The 18,882-nt window shown below is 53.9% G+C and overlaps 1 protein-coding gene across 16 annotated transcripts in view; it reads left to right on the top strand.

Annotated features, from left to right (window-relative positions):
• Positions 1-18,882, top strand: part of GTF2IRD1 (GTF2I repeat domain containing 1) — a 151,954-nt gene that overhangs the window by 240 nt on the left and 132,832 nt on the right. For 3 of the 16 annotated variants that reach the window (XM_063725688.1, XM_063725689.1, XM_063725684.1), the window contains exon 1: positions 595-850. The exons of 7 other annotated variants lie outside the window; for them this stretch is intronic. The gene's annotated coding sequence lies outside the window, so the exon portion shown is untranslated. Of the gene's footprint in view, positions 1-591; positions 851-953; positions 1,188-18,882 lie in introns of those variants that run through there. 6 more of the 16 variants (XM_063725687.1, XM_063725690.1, XM_063725682.1 and 3 more) reach the window with 5 other exon arrangements.

The following is an 18,882-nucleotide window of genomic DNA, read 5'->3' as shown; positions in this document are numbered from 1 at the left end:
CAAGATGGGACCAAGAGTCCAGTTGGCTCTGCGGCGACTTTCGGCATGTCACTGCCTTCCTGCACATCTCAGGGGTGGGAGGGGGACAAAGGCTGTAAGAGGTACCTGGCCCAAGCCTTAGGACTAGAACCCGGGCCAGGCGGGAGTGACCAGCCGGGACACTCAGGGCCTCCGCGCGTTCCAGCTGGGTGACCTTGACCCTCCAACTTCAGCCCCCTGCGCCCGGCTGCTCTCCCAGTGGTGCGGGGGGGCGGTGGGGGTAGACGGGGGCGCGCCCAGGCTTTTCTAATCCGGCGCTGGTCGGGGGGAACCGAGGGCGCCACCGCCCCTCCCCGCAGGTCCGGGGCCGAGGGGTGCAGCGCGCTCTCCCCACCGCGGTGCCCAGGTCTCCGGGACGCAGGGGCGCTGGGTAGCAAGCGGGGGGGCGCAGGGGCGCGGGGCGCGGGGCGGGCTAATCCCGTATGTAAATGGCAGCCAATGGAGGGTGGTGTTGCGCGGGGCTGGGATTAGGGCCGGGGCGAATGGCTGGCAATCTTACTGGGATTACAGAACAAAGAGCCTCCCCGCGCTCCCGCTCTCCGCTCCGCTCCCCGCGCCGCCCCGCCCTCCGCCGCAGCCCGCGCCGGGGGTGGGGGCCGCCGAGCGCCAGCCCCCCGGCCGGCCGATCCCCCCCCGCGCCCCCTCCCCGCGCCTCCCTCCCCGCCCTCGCCGCGCCGCCGTCCTCGCCTCCCTCTGCCTCTCCTTCCCCCATTCTCCCGGATTAATTAAGGAGGCAGCGGCAGGAGGCTGAGTCCTGGCCGCGGGCCGGGGCCGGGGCGCCGCTGGCAGGAGCGCTTGGGGATCCTCCAAGGTAGGAGAAACTTTTGCGGGGGGCGGGCACCGAGGCCCTTCTCCCCTTCTCCCCCACCCCCGCCCCCGATCCCCTCCGCCTCCTACGGGGGGGGGGTCCCCGCCCCTCCCCCTCTCAAGGTGTTACAGGAGCTGGGGCCGGCTTTTGGGTGCCCCGGGAGGCACGTGACTGGGATTATAATTCGGACCCGGGGGAGGGGAGGGACGGCCGCCCCCCACCTGCCCGGGAGGGGCCGGGAGCTGGGAGCTGTCACCCCCTCCCTCCTTGCCACCGGCTCTTCTGGAGGTGGGGGGCGTCCCGGGCCGGCGCCCGCAGGCTGCTGCAGTTGGCGAATGAGGTCAGTCGCGCTGCCCGCGGTGGCGGGCGCCGGGGTGGGAGCAGAGGGGGCTGGGAAGGCCGCGGTCCCCGCCTTTCCCCCCTCCACCTTCTCCCGGTCTGGGCCAGCCCTGGGCCCGCGCCCCCAACTCCCAGGCGGAGTCCAGTCCAGCCAGGATTGCCCCAGCAGGGTGGTTCCTGTTGTGGACGCCCCCCCGCCCCGGGGAGGGGGCTGGCCTGTGTGGTGGTGGCCGCTGAATCCCGGGTGGAGGGGACTCAGAAGGTGGCAGTGGGGGGAGCACAAAGGGTTCAGGGGAGTAAGTTGGGGGTACTCGGTCTGTGGGTGGTCTCTGAGTTCCTGCAGATGGGTGGAGAAGACAGAGGAGGGGCCACAGGGTGCTGAACACCCACCCGCCCCATCCTAAGTACCCTGGGCATGATGGGCTGGACACCTCTCCTGGGTTCCGCACCCCTGGCCAGCAGCCAGGGAGTGAGACCCTGCCCCGCCTGGCGTGGGCCCAGGGAAGGGGGCCGCCGTGCCGCTGAGAGAGAGTTCCACCCTCTTGGCAGTGCTGGAGGGGGCTGGAGCTCTGCGGTGGGAGTCTCCTGTGTCCCCATCCCAGCTGAAGCGAGAGTGCTGGGACATAGGGGTCTCGCTGCAGGGCCCATGGGGGGAGCACTGGCTCTTGGATGGAGAATGTGCCAAAGGGTACCCCGGGATGGCCCTGGGCCTGGCGGGTGAGAGTGGAGGGCAGGCCCCCACAGTTTTTGGAGGAGTGGGCATTTGCAGGGGCTTCTCTTAGAAGAGGAGAGGGGTGTCTAGAAGCCACCCTGGCGCGCCGCTGCCATGGTCGGCCTCTGTGTGTCTGGCTGCTCCGTGGCCAGGACTGTTGACTCCTTGGCACTGGCCCGGGGCCTCGGGGCTTGGAAGGTGCCCCAAGCAGCTCATTTATTTCAGCAGTGTCATTCCAGAGGGGAAGGGCACCAGCATCGATTATTTATTCTAAGTAGGAGGAGGTGGCTGGAGGCTGGTGGCTGCTGGCAGGGAGGGGCTAGGTATAAGGTAGTTAGGTGGCCGTCATGAACCGCCCTATTTGGGGCCCAGGAGGGTGTGAGATAGACTCTGACCTCTTCTGAGCAGGCACCTGCAGACCAAGGGACAGGCTTGGCCCCAAGGTGACAGGGTATCGGAACCCCCATCCTGCCTCTGGGGTGTGGGAGGCTCAAGTCCACACCTCATTCTTCCACAGCCTGTTCTGAGGGTGACCTAGAAATTGGCAGTTCTAACTCAGAGGGTCCCACAGGACCCCACAGAGGAAACTAGGAAGGAAGGGTTGAAACTCTGCAGCCACTCAGAGCCTGCACTCTTCAAATGTTTGAGAATTTAGGGCCGATGGTTGTAAAACTGGGTCTTGAAGACAGCTTTGTAGGGGGCACGCTAAACCTACTTAAAAGGACTGTTCTCTCGATGCTGGGAGAAGGGTCATTTATTTGCAATATGCTAATCACAAATAATTTTTATCTGTTCGTTGAAGGCAGCCTCCCGGGAGCCCGGCTAGCCTTCTGATGATGTGGTAGTCATCAGCACTTGGTGTTTGGCAATAGTCTGAGTGGCAGCTGTAATCTAGGGTCTTAGAGGTAGCTGTTTCTGCAGCCTGCTTGACTCCAGAGGCCAGGCCATCCACGGTTTGGTGACAGCTTGGTTGTTGGACCTGGGGTCTTGTGGATGGTGGGTGATGGCTTGGGACATTCACGTCCTAACCATGGCCTTGGAACCACAGACTGCAGCTCCCAGATGATTCTCATTCGGGGTCCAGTCTCTGACCACTCACTGCTTCCTCAGCCCACTCATAAATCCTGTAGTCTGGCCGGGCGCAGTGGCTCACGCCTGTAATCCCAGCACTTTGGGAGGCCGAGGTGGGTGGATCACGAGGTCAGGAGTTCGAGACCAGCCTGGCCAACATGGTGAAACCCCATCTCTACTAAAAATACAAAAAATTAGCCGGGCGTGGTGGCAGGCATCTGTAATCCCAGCTGCTTGGGAGGCTGAGGCAGGAGAATCGCTTGAATCCGGGAGGCGTAGGTTGCAGTGAGCCAAGACTGCACCACTGTACTCCAGCCTGGGCAACAGAGCAAGACTCTGTCTAAAAAAAAAAAAAAAAAGAAAGAAAGAAAAAATCCTGTAGTCTTGCCGTTTTCCTGAATGGCCTGGCTTCCTCCCACCCCTGGCCTCTGCACACACACTGTTCCTCTTCTCTCGAAGGTTCTTCTTGCCTTTCCCCTGAGGAGGCTGGGGAGCTTCCTTTATTGGCCCTGCCTGGCTAGGGTAGGGGGTCAGGATTATAGAATTTGCCTCTTTTCCTCTCCTCCTTCAGGACTTGGCTTGGCTGTGGTATCTTTGGGCTGAAGACTTCCTCGTCCTCAGGGCTGGCCATGGTACCACCTTTGTATCCCCATGATGTCCTCTTTTTTTTCTTTTTTTTTTTTTGAGACAGAGTCTTGCTCTGTGCCCAGGCTGGGGTGCAGTAGTGTGATCACAGCTCACTGCAGCCTCGAACTCCTGGACTCAAGCCACCCTCCCACCCCAGTCTCCTAAGTAGCTGGGACCACAGACAGGGGCCACCACACCTGGCTAATTTTTTATTGTTTATAGAGATGGGGTCTTGCTATGTTGCCCAGGCTGGTTTCGAACTCCTGGGTGTGAGAAGTCCTCCCACCTTGGCCTCTCAAAGTGCTGGATGACAGGAGTGAACCACCGCGCCTAGCCAACATCCTTTCCTTCCTTTGTCCCAACATTGGTCTTACTCAGATGTTTACATCTCTCTCCCCAATTGCACTAGGGACAGGTAGGGATGGAGGCTTTCTCCTCAAATACTTGTTAAATGGCTACATGTTTGAATGAATGAATGAATGAATGAAATCCTGCTCTTGAGCGTTAACCTAAATGGCTAAGCAGACTCTCTCCTATTTTTCTTGAATGCTCATCTCTGGGGCAAGTTCCTCACCCTGGTAGGAGTCCCAGGGTCTCTCCGTGAATTTCCTGGGGCCCCCTCTCTCCCCAGGACCCCAGCCTGTGTCTTCTCCCAACCTTAACCCTGGGGGCTTTGCTCCCCAATGTCATCCTCTCTGTATCTCTCAGTTCTCTGACTCTCGCCGTTTGTAAGTATCTCTGTCTCAGATGCCTGGCAGTCAGGGTCACAGCCAGGTTCTTTGGGACAAGCCAGGGGTGTATGCCCAGCTCCATGGGGCCTGCAGAGGCTTCAGGGGACACCCATGGAACAAGACCTGCAGGGCCAATTTGTAAACAGAGGAGCAGAGCAGGACCCAGGGCTTGGAATCCATGCTGAGTTACTTTTTTTTTTTTTTGAGAGGGAGTCTCACTCTGTCGCCCAGGCTGGCATGCAGTGGCGCCATCTCAGCTCACTGCAACCTCTGCCTCCCGGGTTCAAGCGATTCTCCTGCCTCAAGTAGCTGGATTACAGGCATGCTCTACCACGCCCGGCTAATTTTTGTGTTTTTAGTAGAGATGGGGTTTCATCATGTTAGCCAGGCTGATCTCGAACTCCTGACCTCAAGTGATCTGCCCACCTCTGCCTCCCAAAGTGCTGGGATTGCAGGCATGAGCCACCGCGCCCGGTCCTGAGTTCAGTTTTGATTGGGGGGCTTCTGGGATAATATGGGGCTGCTAGGACAGGGACCCTTAGTGTGACTGGAAGGCAATTTCCTGAAGGAATTCATAGCAGAGGTAGAGTGGTGGGAAGGATGGTTTCTGGGGGAGGAGGGGATGCGTGAACCTGGCCAGAAGACAGTGTGTTGTGACAGGTGATTGCTGGTGAGGGGGTAACAGTCTCCAAGATGTAGATGTTGGGGGCTCCAGATATGGCAGGAGGGGCCTGGCCTCTTGGGATCCCCTCAGCCCCGTCTCATAGAAACATGTGCTTTCTACCCAGGCTCCATACTCCGGAAGGGAGGCAGGACCCTGTCACTTTCTTGGCCTACTTTGGAAGTTCTCAGCCAGGTATCTCCAGGTGTGGCAGAGGGGCTTTGGCCTGTAGGGGGTGTGGTGATGTGGGTTTTGGAGGCAGAAAGCTTTTCAGGAAAGCCCCCTGGTCCATCACCACCCCCCCTTTTTTTTTTTTTTTGAGATGGAGTCTTGCTCTGTTGCCCACACTGGAGTTCAATGACACGATCCCGGCTCACTGCAACTTCCACCTCCTGGGTTCAAGTGATTCTTGTGCCTCAGCCTCCCGAGTAGCTGGGATTACAGATGTGCACCACCACACCCAGCTAATTTTTGTATTTTTAGTAGAGACGGGGTTTCACCATGTTCGCCAGGCTGGTCTTGAACCCCTGACCTCAAGTGATTGGCCCTCCTTGGCCTCCCAAAGTGCTGGGATTACAGGCGGGAGCCCCCAGTCCCGGCCTCATCATCACTTCTTCACCCACCCTATTTTGGTAGCTCTCTCTCCACTCGTCCTGTGGAACTGATCCATTCTCGGTCCCATTCCCTTCTCTCTGGGCCAATCTGCACCTAGGTTTGTGCCTTCATGAGTATGGAGGGCCGTGCAGAAAGGGGCCAGGTCTGTAGGAACCTGGGTTCCTGCCCTGGAAATTTGCCCATTTAAGATAAGTTAGGGCCAGGTGCGGTGGCTCATGAGGTGCGGTGGCTCATGCTTGTAATCCCTAGCACTTTGGGAGACGGAGGCGGGCAGATCACCTGAGGTCAGGAGTTTGACTAGCCTGGCCAACACGCTGAAACCCCATCTCTACTAAAAATACAAAAATTAGCCAGGCGTAGTGGCGGGCGCCTGTAATCCCAACTGCTCGGAAGGCTGAGGCAAGAGAATTGCTTGAACCTAAGAGGTGAAGGTTGCCGTGAGCTGAGATTGTACCATTGCACTCCAGCCTGGGCAACAAGAGTGAAACTCCGTCTTAAAAAAAAAAAAAAAAAAAAAAGATAAGCTAGGTGTCCTGAATAAGATAGGTGAAATGGGTGAGGATGTACTTTATCTTACACGGTCTTAGGGAGTGTCTCAGGCGGTGAACAGAATTCTCTCGCCCCTGAGCTGGGGCCTGGCTGACCCAGAGCTATTTGTGTGCCCACCTGTTGCCCTCCTTCAGGACCACCTGCTTCGGGTTGCCAGATTTAGCAAATAAAAATAAGGATGCCCAGCTAAAATTGGATTTCAGACAAGCAAGGACTAATGCAATATTTGGGATGAACTTCTAGCTAAAAGTTACCTGTTGTTGATCTGTAGTTCAGACTGAACTGGGGGTCTTGCATTTTATCTGCCAACCCTATAACTGCTGCCTCTGGGGCGGTGAGATGGATGGGGTTTGGGTGAGAGGTGTGCGTGGCTGACCCTGGAGTTGGGATCAGGGCTCAGTGGAGGCCCCGGGGATGATCTGGAGCGAGTTTGAATCGAGTGGAGCTGATTCACTGAATCATGGCCTTTTTTTTTTTTTTTTTTTAATTTGTATTGAAATGAGGTCTCACTCCGTCACCCAGGCTGGAGTGCAGTGGCGCAATCTCGGCTCACTGCAGCTTCTCCCTCCCCAGCTCAAGTGATCCTTCTGGCTCAGTCTCCCAAGTCGGTGGGACCACAGGCACACACCACCATGCCCGGCTAATTTTTTGTATTTTTGGTGGAGATGGGGTTTCGCCATGTTGCCCAGTGCCTGAGTTCAAGTGATCCCAAAGTGCTGGAATTACAGAAGTGAGCCACTGTACCTCGCCAGCAGGGTCCTTTTTCATTTTTATTTTATTCTATTTTTTGAGACAGTGTCTCACTCTGTTTCCGAGGCTGGAGTGCAGTGGCCTGATCCTACCTCACTGCAACCTCCAACTCCTGGGCTCAATGTGATCCTCCCACCTCAGCCTCTGCACCTAGCTCATAAAAAAAAAAATTTTTTTTTTTTTTTAGAGGTGGGGTCTTGCTATGTTGCCCAGGCTGGTCTCAAGCTCCTGGCCTCAAGTGATCCTCCCATCTCAGCTTCCCAAAGTGCTGGGATTACAGGCAGTATCCTTCTAATGTCCTTGGTCAGGCCTCCTCCAGCCTGTGGCTCGAGGGTCTAGATCTCCTACTGGCCTGGGTGGCACGGAGGGTGTAGTCTAGGTGTCCTGAGGGGTGCCCAGGGATCCCCAGTTTGGGAAGTCTTCGTCTTCAGTGATTTCTGGCCAACGTGGTCCATACAGTATATTTAGAGATGCTGGGAGGAGGGGGTGGGAAATTGCTGGAAACACCCTATTGTACACCAAGTAAGGTTTTCATGTAGGATTGGCAAGTCCTGAGCGCTGGAAAAGTGTCTGCAATGCCTACCTTTCAAGGCTGGGAGACCCCCCCGCGGGGGCGGTTATGGACTTGAGGGGCTGACCCCACAGCACGGAGGCTGCTAGGAATTCCTGCACCTTTGCATGCTGCCGCCTGAGGCAGATTCCCAGCACCTGTGCTGCAGCCTCTGGAGTGGGGCGAATTGTGGGGGAAGTAGGGGGCTGTGGTCATGGGGTCCATGTCCGCCTTCCACCCACCTGGGCAGTTTGCTTGGATGTAAAAGGGAGATGGCTCTCCCCAACCTGCCTGGGTCCCAGGGTGGTGCTGTAGTCCAAGGGACTCAGTGTGGCCCCGTGGGGACACCACAGAGTGGGTGTGTGGGACCCCCGGGGGCAGGTCTGTGGTGGAGACAGGGTGGAAGGGGAGGTCCTGGTTTGAGGGCTTGCGGTCCTGGGCGCCTGAGGATGCAGAAGAGGCTGTGTGGTTGGGGAGGGCAGGTGAGTCGGGGGCAGCTTGGCCCTTTCCCCTTCTGTTCCCCGTGGCAGAGGGGAGACCCTCCAGGTTGCTTGTGTCTTAGATGGTTGGCCGAGGATAGGCCTCTTTGCTGGCTGGGGTCTAGCAGGGTCTCAGGGTGCATTTTCTGGCTACCGGCAGAACCACCATCAAAGCAAGTCCGTATCTTTTCATCCATCCGTCTGTTGTTGCACCAGCCAGTGAGAACCTTGCAGGGGCGTCAGGCCTGAGGGAGTCTCATTAGGTCCTGGTCCCCAGCCCCCGGCTGGCACATGAAGGGCCCACTTTATATTTTATTTTATTTATTTATTTAAGATGGAGTCTCACTCTGTCACCCAGGCTGGAGTGCAATGGCACGATCTCGGCTCGTTGCAACCTCTGCCTCCCAGGTTCAAGCAATTCTCTTGCCTCAGCTTCCTGAGTAGCGGGATTATGGGTGCATGCCACCTCGCCCAGCTAATTTTTGTATTTTTAGTAGAGATGGGGTTTTGCCATCTTAGCCAGGCTGGTTTCGAACTCCTGATCTCAAGTGTTCCGTCCACCTTGACCTCCCAGAGTGCTGGGATTACAGGTGTGAGCCACCATGTCCGGCCCCGCTTTATATTTTATTATAAATATCGTTGAGGAGTGAAGGCTATGCTATACCAGGAACTTGCCTGGCTCACACCCTCATGTCGTCCAACCCCCATCAAGACATAGAACAGCGCTTTGGGAGGTTGAGGCGGGAGGATGGCTTGAGGCCAGGAGTTTGAGACTAGCCTAGACAACATAGTGAAACCCTCATCTCTACAAGAAGTACAAAAATTAGCCAGGCGAGGTGGCTCATGCCTGTAGCCCCAGCTACTCAGGAGGCTGAGGCAGGAGGATCGCTTGAGGCCAAGAGTTTGAGACCAGCCTGGGCAACATAGCAAGACCCCGTCTCTTAAAAAAAAATTAGCCAGGTGTGGTGATGTGTGCCTGTAGTCCCAGCTACTTGGCAGGCTAAAGCAGGAGGATTGCTTGACTCCAGGAGTTAGAACAATCCTGTAACCCCTAAAAGTTTTTGAAGCCCATTTGTTCATCCTTGTCTCTTGTCCTGACCCCAGCAACCACTGATCTGTCTTCTGTATGTGGTTTTCCGTTTGTACAATGTCACAAAAATGGAATCCTACGGTCCACAGTCTCTGAATCTGGCTTCACACAGCATAATGCATTTATGCGCATTGCTGGGTACACGGGTAGCTGGTCCCTTCTGGTCCCTGAGTAGTGTTCCATGGTGTGGATATGCCACATACCTCTAGCCACTCTCCTCTCTAGGGAAATCTAGCAAACCGGCTTGGCTGGCCCTGCATCAGCTCGGGACCCCCCAGAAGAAGGTGGTTCCTCTTTCTCATTTTCACAAAGGCACCATCTGGCTGGCAGGGGGCCTGTAGCCTGCACCCCATCACTACCCCCCGCAACATCGAGAGCTGACCCCAAGCCGGGGGAGCCGCTCATCTCCGCCCTCAGAGCTGGAATTTCATCTTCTGTTTCTGGTGACTCATACCGTGAGCCCCGCGATGAAATTACACCTGCCTGCCGCTGCCCTCGGGGCCTCTGGCCCCATGCGATCCTCCCGTCGCCATCCAGGTGGGCTCTGGAGTAATTGAGGCTATGGGGCCAGGACAGCTGGAGGTTGACGGTGGTGCCAGGGAGGGGAGCTGTCTGTGCCCTGGGGTGTCTTGCCCATCATCTTATGTATCCCCACCCTCTGGGAGTCTGGGGGTTCCTGGTGGTGCGTCTCTGGTCTTCACTCCTGCAGCTGTTTTGCTTGGGGTAGAAGTTCCATGTTTGCCTGAAATAAGAGCAGGACTTCTGAGGGTAGGGAAGGAAGGTGGTGAAGCCGCTGTTGCAGGCAGGAGCATGAGTTAGGATCAAATGGAAGAGGGATGGCCGAGTCGTGTCACATCTCTGGGCTTTGGTTTGTTCATCTGTTCTTATTATTATTTTGAGACAGGGTCTCGTTCTGTCACCCAGGCTGGAGTGCAGTGGTGCAATCATAGCTTGCTGCAGTCTCGAACTCCTAGGCTCAAGTGATTCTCCCACTTCAGCTTCCTAAGTAGCTGGGCTTGCAGGCATGTGCCACTACACCTAGCTAATTTTTTTATTTTGTAGAGAGGGGGTCTCGCCACGTCGCCCAGGCTGGTCTCGAACTCCTGTGTTCAAGTGATCCCCCAACCTCAGCTTCCCAAGTGCTGGGATTAGAGGGGTGAGCCACTGCGCCTGGCCTGTTCATCTTTAAATGGGAGAACAGAATACTAGGTTTGCAGGGCTGTGAGACTCAGCTGAGGGTAATGTGAGCGTGTAGATTACCACAGAGCCCTGGAGGGCCCCAGGGGCCACCAAGGAGCGGGAGGTGGGGACATGTGAGGCTCAAGCCTCCTGTGCCCCTTTGGGCCAGAGTAGGACCACTTTTTTTTTTTTTTTTTTTGAGACAGAGTCTCACTCTGTCGCACAGGCTGGAGTGCAGTGGCGTGATCTCGGCTCACTGCAACCTCCGCCTCCCAGGTTAAGGTGATTCTCTTGCCTCAGCTTCTCAAGTAGCTGAGATCACAGGTGCATGCCACCACACCTGACTAATTTTTGTATTTTTAGTAGAGGTGGAGTTTTACCATGTTGTCCAGGCTGGTTTCAAACTCCTGACCTCAAATGATCCACCCATCTTGGCCTCCCAGAGTGCTGGAATTACAGGTGTGAGCCACCACGCCCTGCCCTAGGACCACTTTTACCAGAGTTACCTGTTAGAGCTCTAAATACAGTTCTGCTTGCTAAATGTTTGGAACCCACTGCTGCCTGAGGTCAGTCCTGTGTGAACAGTGGCCGTTCTGATGAACGTTTGTGTGGCCAGCGCCTAGATTATGGTGGTTCATGGACTCCAGCCTGTCACTTGCCTGAAGCTGAGCCTCAGTTTGACCCTCTAGAAAATGGAACCCCAGCAAGTACCTCCACAGAGTTGCCAGGTGGGCATGAATGAAGCAGGGGACCCCAGCAAGAGTTTGTCAGTTTCCCATTGGCAAATCCATGAGTTTCCCAGGGCTCTCAGCTTCCTGAGGAGACAGAGCTTCCTGGGTGATCACATGTCTTGCGTGGGTGTCTTGAGAGATTTGGGGGGTTTTTACTTTGTTGTTTTTGTTGTTGTTATTTGTTTGTTTGTTTTTGAGACAGAGTCTCCCTCTGTCACCCAAGCTGGAGTGCAGTGGTGTGGTCACGGCTCATTGCAGCCCCCCTCCTCCTGGGTTCAGGCAGTTCTCCCACCTCAGCCTCCCGAATAGCTGAGATTACAGGCACCTGCCGCCACGCCCGGCTAATTTTTGTGTTTTTAGTAGAGACAGGGTTTGGCCATGTTGGCCAGGCTGGTCTCGAACCCCTGACCTCGAGTGATCCACCTGCCTCAGCCTCCCAAAGTGCTGGGATTACAGATGTGAGCACGAGCCACCGCGCCCAGCTGGTTTTTACTTTGTTATTTAATTTGTTATTTGTGAAATCGTTGTGGCCCCTCTCTAATGAAGGTTGCCCCAAGCACCTTTCCCCCGTACCCCACCCTTGCCTCCCACCCCTACCGGGTTCCCCAAAGTCCTCAAAGGCTGGACCCTGGGGCCAGCACTCGGTGGGTAGCCTGGAAAGAGGTTAGCCCCTGTGCAGGAAGGAAGGCCCTTGGGTGTTCCTGGGTGGCTCTCTGCAGCAGACAAGACCCACCGCCCACCCACCTGGCTCCAGGGTGGTCCTGGCAGCTCCAAGGGGTCTTGTGACTCTCTCAGTCTGATGTCTCTCTCATGTTTATCCGGGAGCTGGTTTTTCAGGCATGGCTGCTTCTTGCAGCGAGGCCAGGTGGAGAGAGGCAGGGCTTTGGGGAAGGAGGTGGTTACCCCTGCTCCCAGTACACACCCTGGATCCCAGCTGTGGGTGCAGCCCTCTGGGCAGGTGGGCAAACCACATCCTCCCTCTTTGATCCTGGTCCACCCCACCACCTGCCCCGGGCCACCAGCTCCCTGAGATATTATCTTCTCAGCATATCCAAAGGAGAGATGCTCTTGGTGGCCCTGGGTCAGAGGCCGGGGCTGCCTCACTTCACAGCAGGGTGCAGTGGAACCATCAGGGTCTTTGAAGCCAGACACACCTAGGTTCAAATCCCAGCCTGACTGTTGAGCTGCTGTGTGACCACAGGCAAGTGACTGTACCTCTCTGAGCCTCATCTGAACAAACAAGGATAGTTTTCTTATATAGTATTGCCAGGTTCTTGAGAAAATCAGCGTATTCAGTTGCGGGGAGCTAGCTGCCATCTCAGTGAAGAATACTTTTTCAGCTTGTCACGTGATGACCCCAGAAGCTGGCCGTGTGGGAGCCCCACTCCCCCAGACAGTGAACCTTGGACCCCATCATTCCAAGATCTGTTCTTATCTTCTGCCTGTCTGGGACACACCCCCTCTGTCCCTGGGGTGTGGGATGTGGAGTGTGGCATGCCTCAATTTATTTATTTTTTTTGAAACAGAGTCTTACTCTGTTGCCCAGGCTGGAGTGCAGTGGCAGGATCTTGGCTCACCGCAACCTCCACCTCCTGGGTTCAAGTGAGTCTCCTGCCTCAGCCTCCCGAATAGCTGGGATCACAGGCGCCCGCCACCATGCCTGGCTAATTTTTTGTATTTTTAGTAGAGACAGGGTTTCACCATGTTGCCCAGGCTGGTCTTGAACTCCTGGCCTCAAGTGATCCACCCGCCTTGGCTTCCCAATGTGTTGGGATTATAGGCGTGAGCCACCACGCCAGGCCAGCATGCCTCGGTTTCTGCTTCTGCAAACTGGGAAAACCTCAAAGGTAGAACTGGTTGGTCCCCTTGGCTTGCCGACCCCTTAGCCCCTCAAGGTCACAGTCAGCCATCCCACTTGTCAGAGGCCAGGCCCTGTTCTGGGACGGGGGATACCTGTGGCTGCTTAGGGGACGGGAGACAATGCCACTCCCAGGTGTGTTTGATGGCAGCCTGCAGAAGTGGCTTTCTGCACGGCCCTGGAGGATGGGGATTTGGACAGAAGTGTAGGGCCAGGGACAGGACATGACGGTGGGGCTGCTGCATTGGCTCCAGGTGAAGATCTGTATCTGATGGCCTCACTCCCAGGCAGCTCAGGGGTTCCCGTGGCTCCTGGAAAAGCTGCAGACTAGGCATGACCAGGCCCTGCCTGTGTCTCTCTGTGCCAGCCACGATGAGCTTCATCGTTTCTAAAACGTACTGTGCTCCGTCTCGCTTCCTGGAACGCTGCTGCCTCTCCCCTAAAGCATGCGTAATGCTCCCTGGCTGTGTCCCTGCGCTGATTTCTCGTTGCAGGTCTCAGCTGGGATGTCACTTCTCTCTGCAAAGCTTCCCTGACCTCATCTCCCTCTCCAGGTCACGTTAGGTGCCTCTTGTCCGTGTCTCCAGCCACAGCCCGCATCACAAACAAGATTCTAATTGCCTTTGTGCTTGTCTATCACCTTCACAGACAGAGTGTGACTTCCAGTGGGTCATGGCCCCATCATCATGTTGTCCTCCTCATCCCTGCCCTTCTTAGCACCCTGCCTGGTGCGGAGTGGGCATCCTGTGCAACCTTGTCAAGTGAATTAGAAGCAAGCTCGGGGTAGGGGCCCATGAAGGGTGGGGGCCTCTTCCACCCTTTTTCTTTTTTTTGGAGACAGGGTCTCGCTTCATTGCCCAGGCTGGAGTGCAGTGGCGCGATCTCGGCTCGCTGCAACCTCCGCCTCCTGGGTTAAAGCAATTCTGCCTTAGCCTCCCCAGTAGCTCGGACTACATGCACCTGCCAACACACCCGGCTAGTTTTTGTATTTTTAGTAGAGATGGGGTTTCATCATGTTGGCCAGGCTGGTCTCCAACTCCTGACCTCAAGTGATCCACCCACCTCAGCCTCCCAAAGTGCTGGGATTACAGGCATGAGCCCCCGTGCCCGGCCCCCCTCCATCCTTCAATCCCAGCTCTCATTGGCGCTCCTCTACCCACCCCAGGAGCTGCTTCTGCCGGCCTGGCTGTGGTGTTCAGAGGCATCTGGAGGGCAGTGGCGATGGCAGTGGGGGCAGCTCGTCTCTCTCAGCTGGGTACAGCCCAATTTGGGGCGTTTCCCTCCAGGAAAGGCAGCTGATGTGTGCAGACAGCACAAGTGTGGAGTGCCAGAACAGTTAATCCTCTGGGCTATTTATTTATTTATTTATTTTGTTTTGTTGTTGAGACGGAGTCTTGCTCTGTCGCCCAGGCTGGAGTGCAGTGGCATGATCTTGGCTCACTGCAACCTCCGCCTCCCAGGTTCAAGCGATTTGCCTGCCTCAGCTTCCCGAGTAGCTGGGATTACAGGCATGCACTACCACACCTAGCTAATTTTTGTATTTTATTTTGTATTTAATTTTTAATTTTTATTTTTTGAGTCAGAGTCTCGCTCTGTCGCCCAGTCTGGAGTGCAGTGGTTTGATCTCGGCTCACTGCAACCTCTGACTCCTAGTTTCAAGTGATTCTCCTGCCTCAGTCTCCTGAGTAGCTGGGATTACAGGTGCCCGCCACTGCTCCTGGCTAATTTTTGTATTTTTAGTAGAGACGGGGTTTCACCATGTTGGACCAGACTGGTCTTGAACTCCTGGCCTCAGATGATCCGCCTCTGGGCTATTTAGACACACATGCTTGTGTGCATGCATGGGTGTGTATATGCACATGTATGTGACATTCCTGAGGCCACCGGCGGTGACGAGGCCTGATTACTTGACGTTCTGCTGAATCTTGACTGCCAGCCTGGAGCTTTACTCCCCAGTGTACACAGCTCCCCGAGTCCTGGTTAGTGGCAAAGAGGGGACCGTCCCCTGTCATTTAGGGCTGCATTTGGCTACAGGTAATAAAACACCCAACTGTAAATATAGCAAATATCTAAATATTAAGCCGGGTCAGGTGCAGCAGCTCAGGCATGTAATTTTAGCACTTCGGAAGGCCGAGATGGGCAGATTGCTTGAGCTTAGGAGTTTGAGACCGGCCTGGGCAACATAGTGAGACCCTGTCTCTACAAAACATAACAATAAAAAAATAAAAAAAAGAAACAACCCAGCCAGGCCGCAGTGGCTCATGCCTGTAATCCCAGCACTTTGGGAGGCCGAGACACGTGGATCACTAGGTCAGGAGTTCAAGACCAGCCTGGCCAACACGGTGAAACCCCATCTCTACTAAAAATACAAAAACTTAGCCGGGCGTGGTGGCGCGTGCCTGTAATCCCAGCTACTTGGGAGGCTGAGGCAGGAGAATCACTTGAACCTGGGAGGCGGAGGTTGCAATGAGCCGAGACAGTGCTACTGCACTCTAGCCTGGCGACAGAGCAGCGAGACTCCGTCCCCCCACCAAAAAAAGCTATATATATACATATATATATATGTCCTGGCATACTTTAGATATTAAACCTGACAGTTAAACAAAAAGTAGTTTATTTATTCCTCATAAGAAAATATGGAAGGGCCAGGCGCGGTGGCTCACGCCTGTAATCCCAGCACTTTGGGAGGCCGAGGCAGGCAGATCACGAGGTCAGGAGATCTAGACCATCCTGGCTAACACGGTGAAACCCCGTCTCTACTAAAAATACAAAAAAATTAGCCGGGCGTGATGGCGGGTGCCTGTGGTCCCAGTTACTTGGGAGGCTGAGGCAGGAGAATGGCGTGAACCCGGGAGGTGGAGCTTGCAGTGAGCCGAGATCGCGCCACTGCACTCTAGCCTGGGCGACAGAGCGAGACTCCATCTCAAAAAAAGAAAAAGAAAATATGGAAGGTATTTGGATGATGGGATGGGTACCTATGAGTAGGTATTTGGAGGCTGGGATGGGTACCTGTGAGTAGGTATTTGGAGGCTGGGGTAGGAGCGTGGGGATGCTTTTTGGGGTTCAGTGATGTCTCCAGGGACTTGATTCTGTTCTTCTCTACCACGTTGGATTTTTTTTGTAAGTTTATTTTAAAACTATTCCTTTAAAGTGTATAATTCAGTGTTTTTTTTAAAATATATTCACAGAGTTGTGCAGTATTCATCACTGTCTAATTTCAGAGCATTTTTATCATCCTAAGAATCTCCCCCCATTAAGCAGTCAGCCCTCATTCCCTCCTCCCCCATCCCCTGGCAACCACTAATTTACTTTCCATCTCTGTAGATTTGCCTATTCTGGGCGTTTCTTGTAGATGGAATCATGTAATATGTGGTCTTTTGAATCTGGCCTTTTCTCAGTGAGTATAATGTGTTCAAGGTTCATCCACGTTGTAGTGTGAGTCAATGTGCCTTTCTTTTTATGGCCAAATAATATCCCATTTAATGGATATATCATACTTATCTGTTCATCAGTTATGGACATTTGGGGTGTTTCTACTTTTTTTTTTTTTTTTTTTTTTTTTTTTTTGAGACAGGGTCTTTCTCTGTCACCCAGGCTGGAGTGCTTTGGTGGGATCATGGCTCACTGCAGCCTCAAACTCCTGGGTTCAAGGGATCCTCCTGCTTCAGCCTACCAAGTAGCTGGGACTGCAGGCACCAAGTCACCACACCTGACTAATTTTTAAATATTTTTTTGTTAGAGACAGGGCATATGTATTAGCAAGGCCCTGTCTCTACCAAAAAAATATAAAAATTATCGTATTCTTTATTATGATGTCATTATACCATAAAATTCACCATTTTATTTATTTAGTGTTTTTAGAGACAGGGTCTTGCTCTGTTGGCCAGGCTGGAGTGCAGTGCTGCAGTCATGGCTCACTGCAACCTCGATTTCCCAGGCTCCAGCTATTCTCCTGCCTCAGCCTCCCAAGTAGCTGGGACTACAGGTGTGTGCCACCATGCCTGGCTAATTTTTGTATCTCTTGTAGCTGTGTTGCCCAGGCTGGTCTTGAACTCCTGGACTCAAGCAATCTACCCAACTCAGCCTCTCAAAGTGCTGAGATATATAAGCATAAGCCACCACACACGGCCAAATTCACCATTTTATAATATGCTATGCAATATTTTTAGTATCTTCATGAAGTTGTGTGACCATTGCCACCATCTAATTCCGATCATTTTCATCACTCTGAAAAGAAGCCTGTTACCTCATTGGCAGTCTCTCCATTCCCCAGCACCCCCCACTCCAGCCCCTGGTAATTGCTAATGGTTGTCTTTCTGGGTTTTTGACAGCTTCTTTATAACATTAAGCCTTCACCTACCATATGACTAGGTATTTACCCATGTGAAATGAAAGCTCAAATTCACATAAAAACCTAAAGAGGAATATGTATAGTGGCTTTATTCATAATTGCCCCAAACTGGAAACAATTCAGATGTCCAACTGCCCAGTGAATAAACAAACTGGAACATCCATACTGTGGAATATTAGTCGGCAGTGAAAAAGGATGAATGATGGATACCACACCACCATGGGGACACCTCACAAGCATTGTGCTAAGGGAGGGAAGCAGACTGGAAAGGCTGCTTCCAACCTGGTTCTGTTCATATGTGGGTTTTTTGTTTTTTTTTTTTTGAGACGGAGCCTTGCTCTGTTGCCCAGGCTGGAGTGCAATGGCGCGATCTCGGCTCACCACAACCTCCGCCTCCCGGGTTCAAGCAATTCTCCTGCTTCAGCCTCCCAAGTAGCTGGGACAACAGGTGTGCCACCACACCTGGTTAATTTTTTTTTTGTATTTTTAGTAGAGATGGGATTTTGCCACGCTGGCCAGGCTGGTCTTGAACTCCTGACCTCAGGTGATCCACCTGCCTCAGCCTCCCAAAGTGCTGGGATTACAGGCGTGGGCCACCGTGCCCGGCCTCTGGTTCTAGTCATATGATGTTCTGGAAAATGCAGGATTAGGGACAGGGTTTGCCTGGGAGTGGGAGAGTTTTTGGGGAGATGGAACTGAAATGCGTTTTGATTATGGTGGCAGTCACCTGACTGTGTGCATTTGTGAAAACTCATAGAAATATGGCCAGAGGTGGTGGCTCATGCCTGTAATCCCAGCACTTTGGAAGACTGAGGCAGAAGGATTGCTTGAGGTCAGGAATCTGAGACCAGCTTAGACAGCAAAAAAAAAAAAATTAGCCGAGTGTGGTAGCACACAGCTGTAGTTCCAGCTACTCGGGAGGCTGAGCTGGGAGAATTGCTTGAGGCTGGGAGTTCAAGCCTGCGGTGAGCTATAATTGTGCCACTGCACTCTAGCCTGGGTGACAGAGTGAGACCCCATCTCTACAAAAATATTTAAAAATTAGCCAGGCACCGTGGCTTGCACTTGTATTCCCAGCTACTCAGGAGGCTGAGGTGTGAGGGTGGTTTGAGCCCAGAAGTTTGAGACCAAACTATGTTGCCTGGATAACATAGCAAGACCCCTGTCTCTTATCTTTTTGAAATATTAAAAAAAAAAAAAAAAAAAAAGGCCGGGTGCGGTGGCTGACGTCTGTAATCCCAACACTTTGGGAGGCCAAGGCGGGCAGATCATGAGGTCAGGAGATTGAGACCATCCTGGACAATGTGGTGAAACCCCGTCTCTACTAAATTTACAAAAATTAGCCAGGCATGGTGGTGGGTGCCTGTAATCCCAGCTGCTCAGGAGACTGAGGCAGGAGAATTGCTTGAACCCGGGAGGCGGAGTCTGCAGTGAGCCGAGATCGCGCCACTGCACTCCAGCCGGGGCGATAGAGTGAGACTGTCTCAACAACAAACAAACAAAACAGAAAACTCATAGAACTGTATGTCAGAAAGAATGAATTTGTTGCATGTATATTACACTCCAGGTAAAAAGGGGCCTGGACTGGAACTGGCCTTTCCAGAGTAACTCCATTTGGAGTTCACCATCTCATTTGTTCTAGTTGGTGCCACCATCCCTTCTACCGATAGTGAGTTTTGGTCTGTCAAGTTGGCCAACCTGACTTGTGCATAGGGCTGGGGCCAGATGCTGCAGTGGGGCCC

The sequence above is a fragment of the Pongo abelii genome, chromosome 6, assembly GCF_028885655.2.
Source record: "Pongo abelii isolate AG06213 chromosome 6, NHGRI_mPonAbe1-v2.0_pri, whole genome shotgun sequence".
In the NCBI taxonomy this organism is placed as follows: domain Eukaryota; kingdom Metazoa; phylum Chordata; class Mammalia; order Primates; family Hominidae; genus Pongo; species Pongo abelii.
This window is presented reverse-complemented; position numbering and strand designations above follow the sequence as displayed.